The following is a 17012-nucleotide window of genomic DNA, read 5'->3' on the forward strand; positions in this document are numbered from 1 at the left end:
CACGAAAACTATTCACAAATGATCGCAAAAAGTCGCGAAATTACCCTGACGGGATCCCGGACGGATCGCGAAAATCATCTAGAAATGATGCCGGAAGGGTCCCAAAATCATCCCGACATAGTCCCGAAATTACCCTACCGGGATCCCGAAAACCATCCAGAAATTATCCCGGAAGGATACCGAAAAAGTCCCGAAATTACCCTGACGGGATCCCGAAAGTCATCCAGAAATGATACCGGAAGGATCCTGGACGTATCCCGAAAATCATTCAGAAATTATCCCGGAATAGTGCCGGACGGATCCCGAAAACCATCTAGAAATGATCCCGTAAAAGTCCCGAAATGACCCTGACATAGTCCAGAAAAAGGCCCGAAATTATCTCGACGGGATGCCGGACGGATCCCGAAAACTACCTATAAATGATCTCGGAAGGGTCCCAAAATGATACTGAAATAGTTTCGATATGACCCCGACGGGATGCCGGACGGATCCCGAAAACCATCCAGAATTGATCTATGAAGGGTACGCAAATGATCCCGAAATAACCCATACAAATTCTCGAAATTACCCCGACGGGATGAGGGACGGATCCCGAAACCCATCCAGAAACGGTGCCGGAAGGGTCCCCAAATGATCCCGGAATAGTCCCAAAATAACCCAGACGGGATCCCGAAAACTATACAGGAATGATTCCGTAATACTAATTTCAACCAGACGGCTTATTGAATAATAAAGGCAATTTTCTACATTAAGACGCTTATTGAGCTCAATCTTCCCTACAAAATTCGAATCTATTATTATTTCATTAGTAGCTAATCGAATGCCTAATGAAGTCAAAAGCACAATGCAACTCTGTTGGCAGCGTTCCGCTTCCGTTTCCGTTTCTTAGTTTTCAAAGCAAATGTCACTGTCTGCATGGCGGAACGATACAAGGTGGCCGCATCGAACAGCTGATTATAACCTTTTTTATTTGATTTGATACATCAACTACCGGCGCAGTACGATTTTGACATTTGTCCATCGAATTTACAAGTACATGGAATTTTTTTTGTTTGTAGGTATGTCACCATGCTCCCACCTTGTATCGTTCCGCCATGATTGTCTGTCTCATCCTTCATACTAATCGAGCAGTTACTTCTGTGTGAAAGCAAAAAATTTACGATTTCATTAGCAGGGGAAATGAGATCATTAAGTTTCTGTGTGAAAACAGTATAATAGTCTCGAAATGAACCTGACATAGTCCAGAAAAGTCCCGAAATTACCACGACGGGATCCCGAACGGATCCGTAAAACCGACCAGAAATAATCCCGGAAGGGTCTCGATATGACCCTGACGGGATAACAAATAAGGTGAAGCTAATTATAAAAGTATGTTAATAAGGCAGCAGGCGCGTTGAAGCGAATGAAGAGTTACAAACAAACATACAGGTAAAGCTAATAAAAGCGTGCTAATAAAAACAATTGTGGAGGAGGATGGCGGGTGGAGACGGAGAGCAGCACCGATCGTTTTTTCAAAATTGTTTAGACATCGATCTGTATGAGCCAGATACCAAAAATTACACAGTGCTACAGTGATTTTGCACTTTTCAAGTGACCTAGTGTACGTTGTGTACGAGTGTACGAGTACATCATGATAATCAGCCCTATTCTGCATTTCGACTTGGATTGGAATTTTTTCGATTTGGCAATTTTGGTATTCTGTGTTCCAATCTCTTTCGATCCAACTTCGAATCGTTCGATTTTGTTTATTCTGCATTCCTATCGTAGTTCCGTTTTTCTAAGTTGCAAATTAGTTGGCGGAAAATTTTTTTCTTTTTATTTTTTTATTAATTTATAACAGAATTATAACAAAAATTTAAGTAAAGCTTGTTAAGAAACGTAGAAGGCTTGATGATGATTGTTTTTTATATGTTTCCAAATCAAAAACAACCTGTCGATGTCGAAGTCCTTGGAAGTATTTGTCCCGCAAAAGTATCTAACACATACTTATTAAGTCAAAAGTTTTTTTGAACCTAAATCAGAAAATAAGTCATTAAACTTTACCACTTTTAAGTTCAATTTCTTACAATTCGTCACTCATCTCAAATGGATTACACAAATCTCGCAATATTTGCCTTTCCATTCTCGCCTGGCCATTTTCGTATGCGTTGCTTTCCAACTCCACAAATAATGCCGCGGCTATTGATTCCAGTATAATAGACAGCTATAATTTGTGTCCGTTCGTTGGGTCCAGTTATATGCCAAAGCAAGCTGCTGGAGTAGAGGAAGGTGAAGAGAAAACGTAAACAATCCTTGCGGAAAGAATAAATAAATCTTCATAAAGTGTTTTAGGCCAGTGCAATGAAACTAGCATCCATAAAATTCAGCAAATGTCAACTATATTCGTGCAGGAGTCCGTTTTAACAAAACTTGGTGTCTAAAAGTAAATTTTTTATATGATATGTTACATAAAATAGACGTCGAACTGTGAAAAACGGAAAAAAATGGGTAAATCTTAGATAACTTTTGGAACACGTCCCAATATTTTTGTATAAAGTATTAACAAATATATACCAGCTTGAAGCCTGAATCTTCTTTCCAAAACCGTAAAGCAATCGAAAATCGGTTAAAACATGATGACGTTATGACGCGCAGTAGACGAAAAACGGTTTTTGGACAATAACTAGAAAATTTGGGGGTGTTAGACAATTTTGAGACACATTATCATGATGTACTTGTCAAGGCCTACAACGTACACTAGGTCACTTCAAAAGTGTTTTGAAATTTTTTTTTTTTGTAGCTCCGTGTAATCTATGGAGTGTAAAATTTTCTTCATGTCACATACGTTTCTTTCATATTGGTAGCGTATGCTATTGGAGCTGACGGAAACTGGTTCTCGTTTTGCAGTAGGATAGCTTTCAAACCTAGTGAATTGACAGATCAAAAAAAAATTACGTAGGTAAACATTTTTTCAGTTGTAAAGACATTTTCGATAAAACAACGCCACTCTTGGTTGGTATTCGTGATCAAGACAAACATCTATATCTGAACAATAAAAAAGTTAATTGTTGACGTCGTTAGCTCGGAATATTTTTTCGAAGGACGAAGGTTGTCATCCCTCGGGAATATAGCCTTAAAGTTTTTTCCCCAATATTCCACTGTTTCAGCCTCGAGCTCAAAACTTCCGTGTGCCTCCAAGACAATCCTAAATCACGCACAAGTTCACGGAAATCTCCATTTGAGACTACATAACGCTCCGTCGTTAGAACCGCCGTCAGAATTTTCTTCTTCAAATTCCAATGCATTTTTCGATTCAAGAGTTGCAACAAGAGTATTCGTTTTTTCTTCCTTTATTGAGCGAGATACAGTTACTACATCAGCACATCTTATCCGCTCATGGGCTTTATAGTGATGTCCAACGGTGTTTGTTTGGCAGAAATAGCAATCCAATGGTTTGTGATTTTAAAGTTCTGACAATTTTTTCGGAATGCAAGGAGGATACACAATCTGTGCGTATAGGACAGTCGAGGAAAAGATAATTTCAAAACCGCTGAACCACCGTGTAGGAAAACACTAGAAATAGGAAGAAAAAAACTTCGTTGACATTCCACTCGTTCAGAACGATAAAGTTATTTTGCTACCGCTACACCTCAAGTTGGGCTACATGAAGCAGTTTGTCAAACGACTTGACAAACTCAGCGAGGCTTTTTTGCACTTAATAGCCGTGTTTCCAAAACTAAGTGACGCATAAATCAAGGAAGGTATGAAAATATTTTCAATTTATACATGTGATCCACAGCAACTAACAGAGTACGATCATTGATAGAATTTTTTTTATTAATTTTCATGTTTACAATAGGCGTCGTAACTTAAACATTTAAAACCGATTTTGATAAACCATGGCTTTTCTTTCGCTGGATAAATAGTTATTTGAGAATGAATGTAAAAAATATTTTTTTTTTATGACACGTTACATAAAAAAGACGTCAAACTGTGAAAAACGGGGGAAAAATGGGAAATCTTAGATAACTTTTGGAAAATGTACCAATTTTTTTGTATAAAGTATAAACAAATATATATCAGCTTAAAGCTTGAATCTTCTTCTTTCCACAACCATAAAGAGAGCGAAAATCGGGTAAAACGTGACAACGTTATGATTGTTAGAGTGCGCGCAGTAGGCGAAAAAACGGTTTTTAGACAAGAACTTGAAAATTTGGGGGTGTTAGAAAATTTATATTGAGTTATAACAATTTATAGATTTAGCAACAGAAGGGGAAGGGGGTGAGGAGACGGAGGGTGCCACTGCGCACTTTGTAAGCCCTCGACTTATTTGACCTATTGAGTTTGTAATATAAGATCAGTAAACGTTAAATTATAATGTGTAAAAATGATTAAAAAGTAATTCTATTCCATTCCATTTCCATTTTCAAAAACATTTCGCCAGTAGACTATTGTCTATCCGTGTCCCGAATTCCATTTTCGAAAAAAATTTTGCCAGTAGAATATTGTCTATCTGTGTCCCAAATTTCATCAAAATCCGTATAGCCGTTCTGGCGTGATTCAGGCACAAAAACGAAAAAATTCAATAATTAAATTATAACTGCTCCTAGGGGGCGGGGACCTCCCTACTATTCAAAAAAATATAGCTAGTAGATCCTTCTAGACTATTGGCTATATGTGTGCCAAATTTCATCCAAATCCGCCCAGCCGCTCTTGCGTGGTTGAGGCACAAAGACAAACGTCTGGACATCCAAACTTTCGCATTTATAATATTATTAGCCTTTACCCGCGGCCCCGTCAGCAAGGAGAAAATAAAATATATCGGCTATTCACGTTAGCCTGCTTATCAAGTTATCTGTTTAAAAATTATTTTTGTCTAATGTATTTTATTTTTGTAATAGAGTAAAAAAAAGAACCAAATGAGCTGATAACCTGAAACGCACGCTTACATGAATAGTACAATACAGTTTTGTTGAATTAAAAGAATACATTTTGTTTTTACGTTAAATTAATTGATATGACAAGGGTGAACAAAGGAGTGAAACTACAATTAGCTAAAACCAAAGAGAATTTTTTAGATGAAAATAGTGTTGTTTTTTCGGGTATATAGTTGTTTAAAATATTACAATGAGTAAGGGGGGGACCCCACCCCCTTTTCAAAAACATATAGCTAGTAGATCCTTCTATATATGTGCCAAATTTCATCCAAATTCGTCCAGCCGTTCTTGCGTGATTGAGTTACAAAGACAAACGTCTGGACACAGAAACATCCAAACATCCAAACTCTCGCATTTATAATATTACAAGCCTTTACCCGCGGCCCCGTCCGCAGAGAGAAAACAAAATATATGAGCTTTTCACGATAGCCTGCTTATGAAGTTATCTGCAAAAAAAATTTTTTCGGTCTAATGTATTTTATCTTTGTAATGCAGTAAAAAAAGAACTAAATGAGCTGATAACCTGATAGGGCATCGCGGACGGATCCCCAAAACCATCCACAAACGCTGCCGGAAGGGTCTCCAAAAGTTCCCGGAATAGTCCAAAAAAAAAGTCCCGAAATGACAACAACGCGATTTTAGACTGATCCAGAGAACCACACAGAAATGATCCCTTGATAGTACATAAATGATCCCGAAATAGTTCCGAAAAAGTTCCGAAATGACCCTGACGGGCTCCCGGACGGATCCCAAGTTCCATCCAAAAAATATCCCGGAAGGGTCCCTAAATTATCCCGACATAGTCCAGAAAAAGTGCCGAAATGCCTCTGACTGGATCCCGGACGAATCCCAAAAACCATCCAGAAATTATGCCAGAAGGGTCCCCAAATGATCCTGGCGGGATCCTAAAAGGATTCCCGAAAACCATCCACCTTGACGGGATCCAGAAAATCATCCAGATATGGTCCCGGAAGGATCCCCAAATGAGCCCGGAATACTCCAAAAAAGTCCCGAATAACCCTGACGGGTAGCCGGACCGATCCCGAAAATCATCCACAAATGATACCGGAAGAGTCCCCAAAGGATCCGGAAATAAGCCCGACGGAATCCCGTAAACCATCCAGAAATAATCCCGGAAGGATACCGAAAATGTCCCGTAATAACCCCGACGGGATCCCGGACGGTTCGCGAAAATCATCCAGAAATGATGCCGGAAGGGTCCCGAAATAGTCCAGAAATTACCCGAACGGGATCCCTAAAACCATCCAGAAATGATCCCGGAAGGATCCCCAAATGATCCCGAAAAAGTCCCGAAATTAACCTGACGGGATCCCGAAAGTTATCCAGAAATTATACCGGAAGATTCCCAAATTATCCCGGAATAGTCCCGAAAAGCATTCAGAAATTATCCCGACTGGATCCCGAGCGGATACCGAAAACCATCCAGAAATGATCCAGTAAAAGTCTCGAAATTACCCTGACATAGTCCAGAAAAATTCCCGAAATTGCCCCGACGGAATGCCGGACGAATCCCGAAAACTACCCAGAAATGATCCCGGAAGGGTCCCAAAATGATACCGAAAAAGTCCCGATTTGACCCGACGGGATTACAAATAAGGTCAAACGAAGAAGGCGCATTGAAGCGAATTAAGAGTTACAAACAAACATGCAGGTAAAGCTAATTAAAGCGTGCTAATAAAAACAATTGAAGGAGGGAGGATCGCGGGAGGAGCCGGAGAGTACCATCCATTGATCTGAAGGGTACGCAAATGATCCCGAAATAGTCCATAAAAATTCCCGAAATTTCCCGACGGGATGCCGGACGGATCCCGAAACCCATCCAGAAATGATGCCGAAATAGTCGCGATATGATCCCGGAAGGATCCCCATATGATCCCGCAATAGTCCCGAAAAAGTTCCAAATAACCCCGACGGGATCCTGGACGGATCCCGAAAACTATCCAGAAATAATGCCGTAAGAGTCCCGAAATATGATCCCGGAATAGTCCCGAAAAAGTCCCATAATCACCCCGACGGGATCCCGGACGGATCCCGAAAAACATTCAGAAATCATCCCTGAAGGGTCTCGATATGACCCTGACGGGATTACAAATAAGGTCAAGCATTGAAACAAATGAAGAGTTACAAAAAAACATACAGGTAAAGCTAATAAAAGCGTGCTAATAAAAACAATTGAAGGAGGGAGGATGGCGGGAGGAGACGGAGAGTACCACCGATCGTTTTTCCAAAATTGTTTAGATCTCGATTTGTATTAGCCAGATACCAAAAATTAGTGATTTAGGAGAGTTACAACAATTTATAAAATTTAAAAAAATTATTAAAAAGTAATTGTTCCAAGGGTCGTGGGATGCCCCCCTTTCCATTTTCAAAAACATTTCGCCAGTAGACTATTGTCTATCCGTGTCCCAAATTCCATTTTCGAAAAAACTTTCGCCAGTAGACTATTGTCTGTGTCGCAAATTTCAGGAAAATCCGTGTAGCCGTTCTGGCATGATTCAGGCACAAAGACGAAAAAATACAATAATTAAATTATAAATGCTCCTAGGGGGCGGGGGCCTCTCTACTTTTCAAAAAAAATATATCTAGTAGATCCTTCTAGACTATTGGCTATATGTGTGCCAAATTTCATCCAAATCCGCCCAGCCGCTGTTGAGGCACAACGGCAAAGGTCTGGACATCCAAACATCCAAATTTGCGCATTTATAATATTACTAGCCTTTACCCGCGGCCCCGTCCGCAAGGAGAAAATAAAATATATGGGCTATTCACGTTAGCCTGCTTATCAAGTTATCTGTTTAAAAATTATTTTTGTCTAATGTATTTTATTTTTGTAATAGAGTAAAAAAAGAACCAAATGAGCTGATAACCTGAAAGGCACGCTTACATGAATAGTACAATACAGTTTTTTCGAATTAAAAGAATATATTTTGTTTTTACGTTAAAATTATTGATACGACAAGGGTGAAGGAATTACTATTCATAGAACAAAGAAGTGAAACTACAATTAGCTAAACCCAAAGAGAATTTTTTAGATGAAAATAGTGTTGTTTTTTCGGGTATATAGTTGGTTAAAATATTACAAAGAGTAGACTATTGTCTGTATCCCAAATTTCATTAAAATCTGTGTAGCCGTTCTGGCGTGATTCAGTCACAAACGATCAAGAATTGATGCCGGACGGGTCCCCAAATTATCCCGAAATAATACAGAAATAGTCCTCATATTATCCCGAAGTAGTCCCGAAAAAGTCCCGAAATTACCCTGATGGGTTCCCGTACAGATCCCGAAATCCATCCAGAAGTGATGCCGGAAGGGTCCCCAAATGATCCCGTATTAGCCCCGAAAAAGTCCCGAAATGGTCCCGAGGGGATCCCGGATGTATCCCGTAGAAGTCCCGAAATGACCCCGAAGGGATCCCGGACGGATACCGAAAAACATCCAGAAATGATGACGGAAAATACCCCAAATGATCCCGAAATAGCCCCGCCGGAATCCCGGACGGATCCCGAAAACCATCCAGAAATGATTACGGAAGGGACCCAAAATGACCCCGAAAAAGTCCCGTAGTGATCCCGGAAACCATCAAGAATTTATCTCTCAAAGGTACGCAAATGATCCCGAAAATACCCCGACGGGATACCAGACTGATCCCGAAACCCATCCAGAAATGATGCCGTAAGGGTCCCCAAATGATCGCGAAATAGTCCCGGAATGATCCCGGAATAGTCCCGAAAATGTCCCAAAATCACCCGACGGGATCCCGGACCGATCCCGAAAACTATACAGAAATGATCCCAAATAGTCCCGAAAAAGTCCCGAAATGACTCCAGCGGGATCCCGGACGGATCCCGAAAACCATCCAGAAATGATCCCGGAAGGGTTTCGATATTACCCTAACGGGATTACAAATAAAGTGAAGCTAATTATAAAACCATGTTAATAAGGCAGCAGGCGCGTTGGAGCGAATGAAGAGTTACATAGAAACATACAGGTAAAGCTAATAAAAGCGTGCTAATAAAAACAATTGAAGGAGGGCGGATGGCGTGAGGAGAAGGAGAGAACCACCTATCGTTTTTCCAAAATTGTTAAGATCTCGATCTGTATGTGCCAGATACCAAAAACTATTGATTTTGGAGAAAATTTATATTGAGCTATAACAATTTATAGGTTTTGTAATAGAAGGGGAAGGGGGTGAGGAGACGGAGGGTGCCACTGCGCACTTTGTAAGCCCTCGACTTATTTGACCTATTGAGTTTGTAATATTGGTGAAGATCAGTAAACGTTAAATTATAATGTGTAAAAATTATTAAAAAGCAATTGTTCGAAGGGTCGTGGGACGCTCCCCTTTCCATTTTCAAAAACATTTCGCCAGTAGACTATTGTCTATCCGTGTCCCAAATTCCATTTTCGAAAAAACTTTCGCCAGTAGACTATTGTCTATCTGTGTCCCAAATTTCAGCAAAATCCGTGTAGCCGTTCTGGCGTGATTCAGGCACAAAGACGAAAAAATACAATAATTAAATTATAACTGCTCCTAGGGAGCGGGGACCTCCCTACTTTTCAAAAAAAATATATCTAGTAGATCCTTCTAGACTATTGGCTATATGTGTGCCAAATTTCATCCAAATCCGCCCAGCCGCTCTTGCGTAGTTGAGGCACAACGGCAAAGGTCTGGACATCCAAACATCCAAACTTGCGCATTTATAATATTACTAGCCTTTACCCGCGGCCCCGTCCGCAAGGAGAAAATAAAATATATGGGCTATTCACGTTAGCCTGCTTATCAAGTTATCTGTTTAAAAATTATTTTTGTCTAATTTATGTATGTTTGTTTAATGGTGTGTTCAGTTTATACTTATATTTAAGAATTCATGAGCTTAACACCGGCTTATAATAATTGAATTTCAATTATTATGTTTTCTAAGAGAAACTGAAAAGAAAGAAACATTTACTGGCATATTGCGATGGACCCATTTCGAAAACCGCCAACGTAATCATCATCAGGCAATTTTGTAATGCTATCAAAGGTTTCACCGGGATTCGAACCGTGAATCACATGGTGAAACTGCAGTAGTCTTTAACCACTAGGCCATCCTGCTGGTATTTGTTTTCATGCTTAATTCAGTTTTTCTCATTTCTACACGAACAACACAAGTGAGACATTTTGTCTCTATATTATTTTGTGTGCCATGAAGATTTGTTTTTGTAAAGTTCTTCTTCGTTGCGAATGAGAAGCTTTGTCAACTCGGGCTCAGTTGTGCATATTTATGTATGTTTGTTTAATGGTGTGTTCAGTTTATACTTATATTTAAGAATTCATGAGCTTAACACCGGCGTATAATAATTGAATTTCAATTATTATGTTTTCTAAGAGAAACTGAAAAGAAAGAAACATTTACTGGCATATTGCGATGGACCCATTTCGAAAACCGCCAACGTAATCATCATCAGGCAATTTTGTAATGTTATCAAAGGTTTCACCGGGATTCGAACCGTGAATCACATGGTGAAACTGCAGTAGCCTTTAACCACTAGGCCATCCTGCTGGTATTTGTTTTCATGCTTAATTCAGTTTTTCTCATTTCTACAGGAACAACACAATTGAGACATTTTGTCTCTATATTATTTTGTGTGCCATGTAGATTTGTTTTTGTAAAGTTCTTCTTCGTTGCGAATGAGAAGCTTTGTCAACTCGGGCTCAGTTGTACATATTTATGTATGTTTGTTTAATGGTGTGTTCAGTTTATACTTATATTTAAGAATTCATGAGCTTAACACCGGCTTATAATAATTGAATTTCAATTATTATGTTTTCTAAGAGAAACTGAAAAGAAAAAAACATTTACTGGCATATTGCGATGGACCCATTTCGAAAACCGCCAACGTAATCATCATCAGGCAATTTTGTAATGTTATCAAAGGTTTCACCGGGATTCGAACCGTGAATCACATGGTGAAACTGCAGTAGCCTTTAACCACTAGGCCATCCTGCTGGTATTTGTTTTCATGCTTAGTTCAGTTTTTCTCATTTCTACACTAACAACACAATTGAGATATTTTGTCTCTATATTATTTTGTGTGCCATGTAGATTTGTTTTTGTAAAGTTCTTCTTCGTTGCGAATGAGAAGCTTTGTCAACTCGGGCTCAGTTGTACATATTTATGTATGTTTGTTTAATGGTGTGTTCAGTTTATACTTATATTTAAGAATTCATGAGCTTAACACCGGCTTATTTATTTATTTATTTATCAGTCTACAATTTAAACAATTATACAGACCAAATTTACCGACACTTAAATCTCAGATGTAATACACGATATAAACAACATAAACAGTCATCAATTTTAAAGTAATATTTAAACAGTATTGAATTCAACGCTTGACAATTTCAATTAAAAACTTAGAAGTAAGCAAAAGATAAAATGTTGTAAATGTGTTAAAATGTACTCATGAAAGAGCTAGTAAATAATAATTTATGAAATTGACAATAAAGCAAATTAATAGTAGATAAAATATATACAGAATAGAATTTATACAGAGTAAATTTGATTGCATACATATAAAAATAATGATCACAACGCAATTTTGCAACCAAGTTTCACGTAACTGGTACTTCATATTTGAAACAGAGGGTTGAACAGTATATCACGGTTTAGCGTTCTTTGCTTCATTTCGAATTACAAATTTAATGTAGTTAAAAGGTATTTTTTAATACCAAGAAACGAGTCGCAGACGTCTAAATTTTTACAGTGTTTATTAAAATCACGACATAAACAGTGAAGTGGTTCGTGCGTTTCATAATTCGACCTGCATGTAGCTACAAAAATTGATTGAAAATGTCTAGATGGCCTAATAGGAACGTTAAACTTAATTTCACCAACCAAAAATGGACTATTTATTGACCCTCTTATTAATTTAACAATAAATAAGACACCAAGCATCTCCCTGCGGCTCTGCAATGTAGGTAGCTGTATTAGTTTTAACCGGCTGCAATAGGGGGGAAGATTTTTAGAAGGATCTCATGGTATGGTAAGTGTTTTAAAGCGAAAAGCAAAAATTTTGTCTGGACCGATTCCAGCTTGTCAGAATGAACCTGATAACGCGGATTCCAAATAATTGAAGCATATTCCAAAGTAGGTCTGACCAATGTGGTAAAAAGAGTCAGCCAAAAGTACCTTTAGCGCTATTCACGCAAGATTCAATATGAAGTTTAAAATCGAGTGTTGGGTCCATTGTAACGCCTAAATCAATAAAATTAGTAACTTGCTTGATTACATAGTCGCCAATAACATAATCATGGGATTGGAAGTACTTCCTTGTAAAACACATGAACTTATATTTAGGTAGGTTTAGTGACATGGCGTTTACATTACACCAGTCACCAAGACTATTCAGGTCAGCGGATAGGTATTACAAGTTTTACATCAGCAGCGTACATCAACGGCTTGCAGCTCTTCAAAACACTAGGAAGGTCATTAATGAACAACAGGAACAAAACCGGACCAAGATGGCTGCCTTGGGGAACACCAGAAGTTACGTTTATGAACCGAGACCAACAATTATTAAATATAACTGTTTGTTTTCTTTCCCTCACATAAGAAGAAACCCAAGATAGAAGCAAAGGAGGAAATCCTAACCGATCAAGTTTGAATAAAAGTATAGAATGAGAAACTTTGTCAAATGCCTTACTAAAATCAGTATAAATAACATCAACTTCACAATTAGTCTTAAAACTGTTGGATACAAAGGTTGTAAACTCGAGCAAGTTGGACACCGTTGATTTACCCTTGCAGAAGCCGTGTTGTGACAAGTCAATTAATGAAGATACTCTAAAAGCAATCTGTTTTGTGATAATCAATTCAAATAGCTTAGGAATAGTGTTGAGTTTGGCTATTCCTCTATAATTTATAACCCACGTTCTGCTTCCATTTTTATGCAGTGGTATAATGAATGATTCTTTCCACTTCTTGGGGAATACCCCTTGCTTCAGGGACGCATTAAACAAACAGGTTAGAGGTCGATATAAGTATCGAGCACAAGATTTTAGCACTACCGACGGAATATGATCCGGACCACTAGAGTAAGAAATTTTTAGATTTTCCAGATGAGTTAAAACATCATCAGTACATATATATGGAACTGCCTGGGAATCCAGAGGAGACAATCTGAAAGGATAATTCGATGGCGAGTAATCATAGGTGTTTGAATAATTAGATTCGAAGAAATCCGCAAACATGTTAGCAATTTCGAAGCTATCGTTGGAAATCTGATCATTTAGCTTCATTGTAGAAGAAAACCCTTTTATCTTCCTTTTTGAGTTAACGAAGCTGTAAAACGACTTAGGATTGACAAAAATTTGGCTTTTAATCCTACTGATATAGTTCTTGTAACAAATTCTGTTCAATGTGTTATATTTGTGACGTAAAATTGAGTAGGCCGCATAGTCAGTCATTGATCCAGAAAGTTTGTAACGTTTGAATGAATGCGTCTTCAGGTTTTTCAGGCGTTTCAATTCTTTAGTGCTCCAAGCCAATTTATTCTCGATACTTCGAGTATTACTGTAGACCAATTGGATTTTCTAAACAGAAATCGGTGAGGGGTCTTACGCATTACGTTGGAGGAACGCTCAGATAAATTGTAAGATTCCATAAACATCGCGAGAGCAGGATGATACACATCTTCAGGCAGGGCAAGGGGATCGCATCGATTTACAAAACAATTTGAATCGTCTGAGAAGATTAAATCCAAGCATTTACCGAATTTATTCTGAATGTTGTTAACTTGAAAAAGTCCAACATCTGCAAACTCGTTTAGGAAATCGATATTCGATGGCACGAGAAGAAGTAGGGACTAGCTTCCCATCGATAAGACTCCATGACACACATGTCAGATTAAAATCGCCAAGTACAGTGACAGAATCACAGGCCCTGGCAGTACTGCACACAGATTTCACTATTGAGGAATGATTCAAATATAAGGAAATGTCAGATTGTGGGGAACGTAGTTGGCTATAAAATATTTGTAGGTTGAGGAAAGATTTACTCTTACACAAAGAAGCTCAGCATCCTCAAAGTCAGGAAAATGTAGTTCCTTCGCGGAAAACCTAGTGTGAACGGCAATTAACACACCTCCACCAGCTCTAGCCAGTCGGTCTTTTGTAAACACTTGAAACGAACTCGATAAAACGTCAGCATTAAAAACTGTTGGTTTTAGCCAAGTCTCAGTAAAAACGAGTACATCATAAGAACTCTCATGACTCCGTAGAAAAATTTCCGTTAGTTTGGTATTCAACCCCCTAACGTTCTGATAAAGTATACTAAGTGAGATATAATTTACGTTTGATAAGACATAATTTAAGTTTGTACCACTTCTGGAGTGTTTTCTGGCAAGTTTTTTGATGCATTTAAAGTAGCGCGGTCACGGCTCGACTTTCTAGTAAACAAATGCACCACAGAGTGCTTCGGCCAGAAAGTAGAATCGAGTACCCTATCAAAAAATGTGTCAGGAACTAAGATTCTGAAAGAAGAGATCTCTCTCCCAGACTTAAAATTAAATTTATAAACATTAATATTACTGTTAAGTTCAACACCAAGCTTGGAGCATACGTAGTTAGATATATCAACTTCCGTCAGCGATGCGTGGAGCCGTGATACAAAAATGCACCTACGGGGGGAACAGCAGTCACCTCCCTAGGAGCACCAGGCTCTAAAGCAACCGATTCAGAAACAGGGGCTGTGATTAGGGCTGCGAGTGTGGTTGTTGCTACAGCAGTCGAATCATTACCAGAATTAGGTTGAATAGCAGGAACATTAACAGCATCAGAATCATCAGCATTAACAGAATTAGTGCTGTTCCCAACAGCATTTGCTTTGTTTTTCGAAGCTGGAGTCTTTTTCTTACTAGACATTGCAATGTTAGCAGCAGCACTGGGGTTAACAGTTGTATTGCGAATATCAGCAGTATTAACAAGTACAGGAACATTAATACCATCAGAATCATCAGCATTAACAGAATTAGTGCTATTCCCAACAGCGTTCGCTTTGTTTTTTGAAGCTGGAGTCTTGTTCTTACTAGACGTTGCAAAGTTAGCAGCAGTACTGGGTTAACAGTTGTATTGGGAATATCATCAGTATTAATAGGTGCTGTCAATCGTTTAGCATAAGACATTTGTGCATTGAAATCACGCGAGGGGGTGGCTGAGTGTACGCAAAAAGGCTCACTATTGTTATCAGCAGAAATTGGACTTGCATAAGCAGGTGATCGGGCGAGCAAGTGGCAATGTATACATGGCTGCATTAGTGTAGGTGAAATCGATAGAGTATGCGGTTTGAGCGCGCAACTAATATTACCACTACTCAACGAGTTCGGATTAGTGATAGAGCTAACAACATTTTTTATTTTATTTATGCCATCAGCCATCACCTCCACACACCTTTCATTGTTTTTGTTAGAGTCGTCTTCACTATCTTTAAAATGTTTTTTGATTACACTTTTCATATCAGCCATCTCCGCAAACAAATCCTTAAATTTAAGGTCCAAGGCAAGCATTGTGAACTCCATTGTAGCTTTATGGGATGCCAACACAGCGTCATAGGCGTTACAAAGCTTGCCGTAGGCGTTTAGGCAATCCGCGCACATATAACTTAGTTGGCGGTTCTTCATAAGCAAATTCACGTCGTACTCTGAAAAGTTGCCTTCACAGCAAGAACGATGGTAGACTTTCTTGCAAAAGCCACCACAAGGCACAATAAGGGTATCCGAACGCGAAAAATGCTTGTCAAACTTGGCACAATATTTATCCATTACACCAGATATCGTAATAGGTAAAATAAATAAATAAAAACTGGACGAAAATAATAAAAAACAGAGCGAGATAAAACACGTCTATTCGGCACGAACGCAACTATGACGCAGCCAATAATATATAGCCAATAGTCTAGAAGGATCTACTAGATATATGTTTTTGAAAAAGGGGGAAGGGGGGGAGGTCTCCGCCCCCTAGGAACAGTTATAATTTGATTATTATATTTTTTCGTCTTTGTGACTGAATCATGCCAGAATGGCTATACAGATTTTAATGAAATTTGGGATACAGACAATAGTCTACTCTTTATAATATTTTAACCAACTATAGACCCGAAAAAACAACACTATTTTCATCTAAAAAATTCTCTTTGGGTTTAGCTAATTGTAGTTTCACTCCTTTGTTCTATGAATAGTAATTCCTTCACCCTTGTCGTATCAATTAATTTAACGTAATGTATTCTTTTAATTCGAAAAAACTGTATTGTACTATTCATGTAAGCGTGCCTTTCCGGTTATCAGCTCATTTGGTTCTTTTTTTTACTCTATTACAAAAATAAAATACATTAGACAAAAATTATGTTTTCTAAGAGAAACTGAAAAGAAAGAAACATTTACTGGCATATTGCGATGGACCCATTTCGAAAACCGCCAACGTAATCATCATCAGGCAATTTTGTAATGCTATCAAAGGTTTCACCGGGATTCGAACCGTGAATCACATGGTGAAACTGCAGTAGTCTTTAACCACTAGGCCATCCTGCTGGTATTTGTTTTCATGCTTAATTCAGTTTTTCTCATTTCTACACGAACAACACAAGTGAGACATTTTGTCTCTATATTATTTTGTGTGCCATGAAGATTTGTTTTTGTAAAGTTCTTCTTCGTTGCGAATGAGAAGCTTTGTCAACTCGGGCTCAGTTGTGCATATTTATGTATGTTTGTTTAATGGTGTGTTCAGTTTATACTTATATTTAAGAATTCATGAGCTTAACACCGGCGTATAATAATTGAATTTCAATTATTATGTTTTCTAAGAGAAACTGAAAAGAAAGAAACATTTACTGGCATATTGCGATGGACCCATTTCGAAAACCGCCAACGTAATCATCATCAGGCAATTTTGTAATGTTATCAAAGGTTTCACCGGGATTCGAACCGTGAATCACATGGTGAAACTGCAGTAGCCTTTAACCACTAGGCCATCCTGCTGGTATTTGTTTTCATGCTTAATTCAGTTTTTCTCATTTCTACACTAACAACACAATTGAGAC

At 38.5% G+C, this 17012-nt stretch overlaps 1 protein-coding gene across 5 annotated transcripts in view; it reads left to right on the forward strand.

The window, feature by feature from the left end:
- The window catches only part of vari (MAGUK p55 subfamily member vari), a 767475-nt gene that overhangs the window by 357070 nt on the left and 393393 nt on the right, over positions 1-17012 (forward strand). The gene's annotated exons all lie outside the window — the stretch shown is intronic.

Source organism: Eurosta solidaginis, chromosome 2, assembly GCF_040869045.1.
Source record: "Eurosta solidaginis isolate ZX-2024a chromosome 2, ASM4086904v1, whole genome shotgun sequence".
Classification (NCBI taxonomy): Eukaryota; Metazoa; Arthropoda; class Insecta; order Diptera; family Tephritidae; genus Eurosta; species Eurosta solidaginis.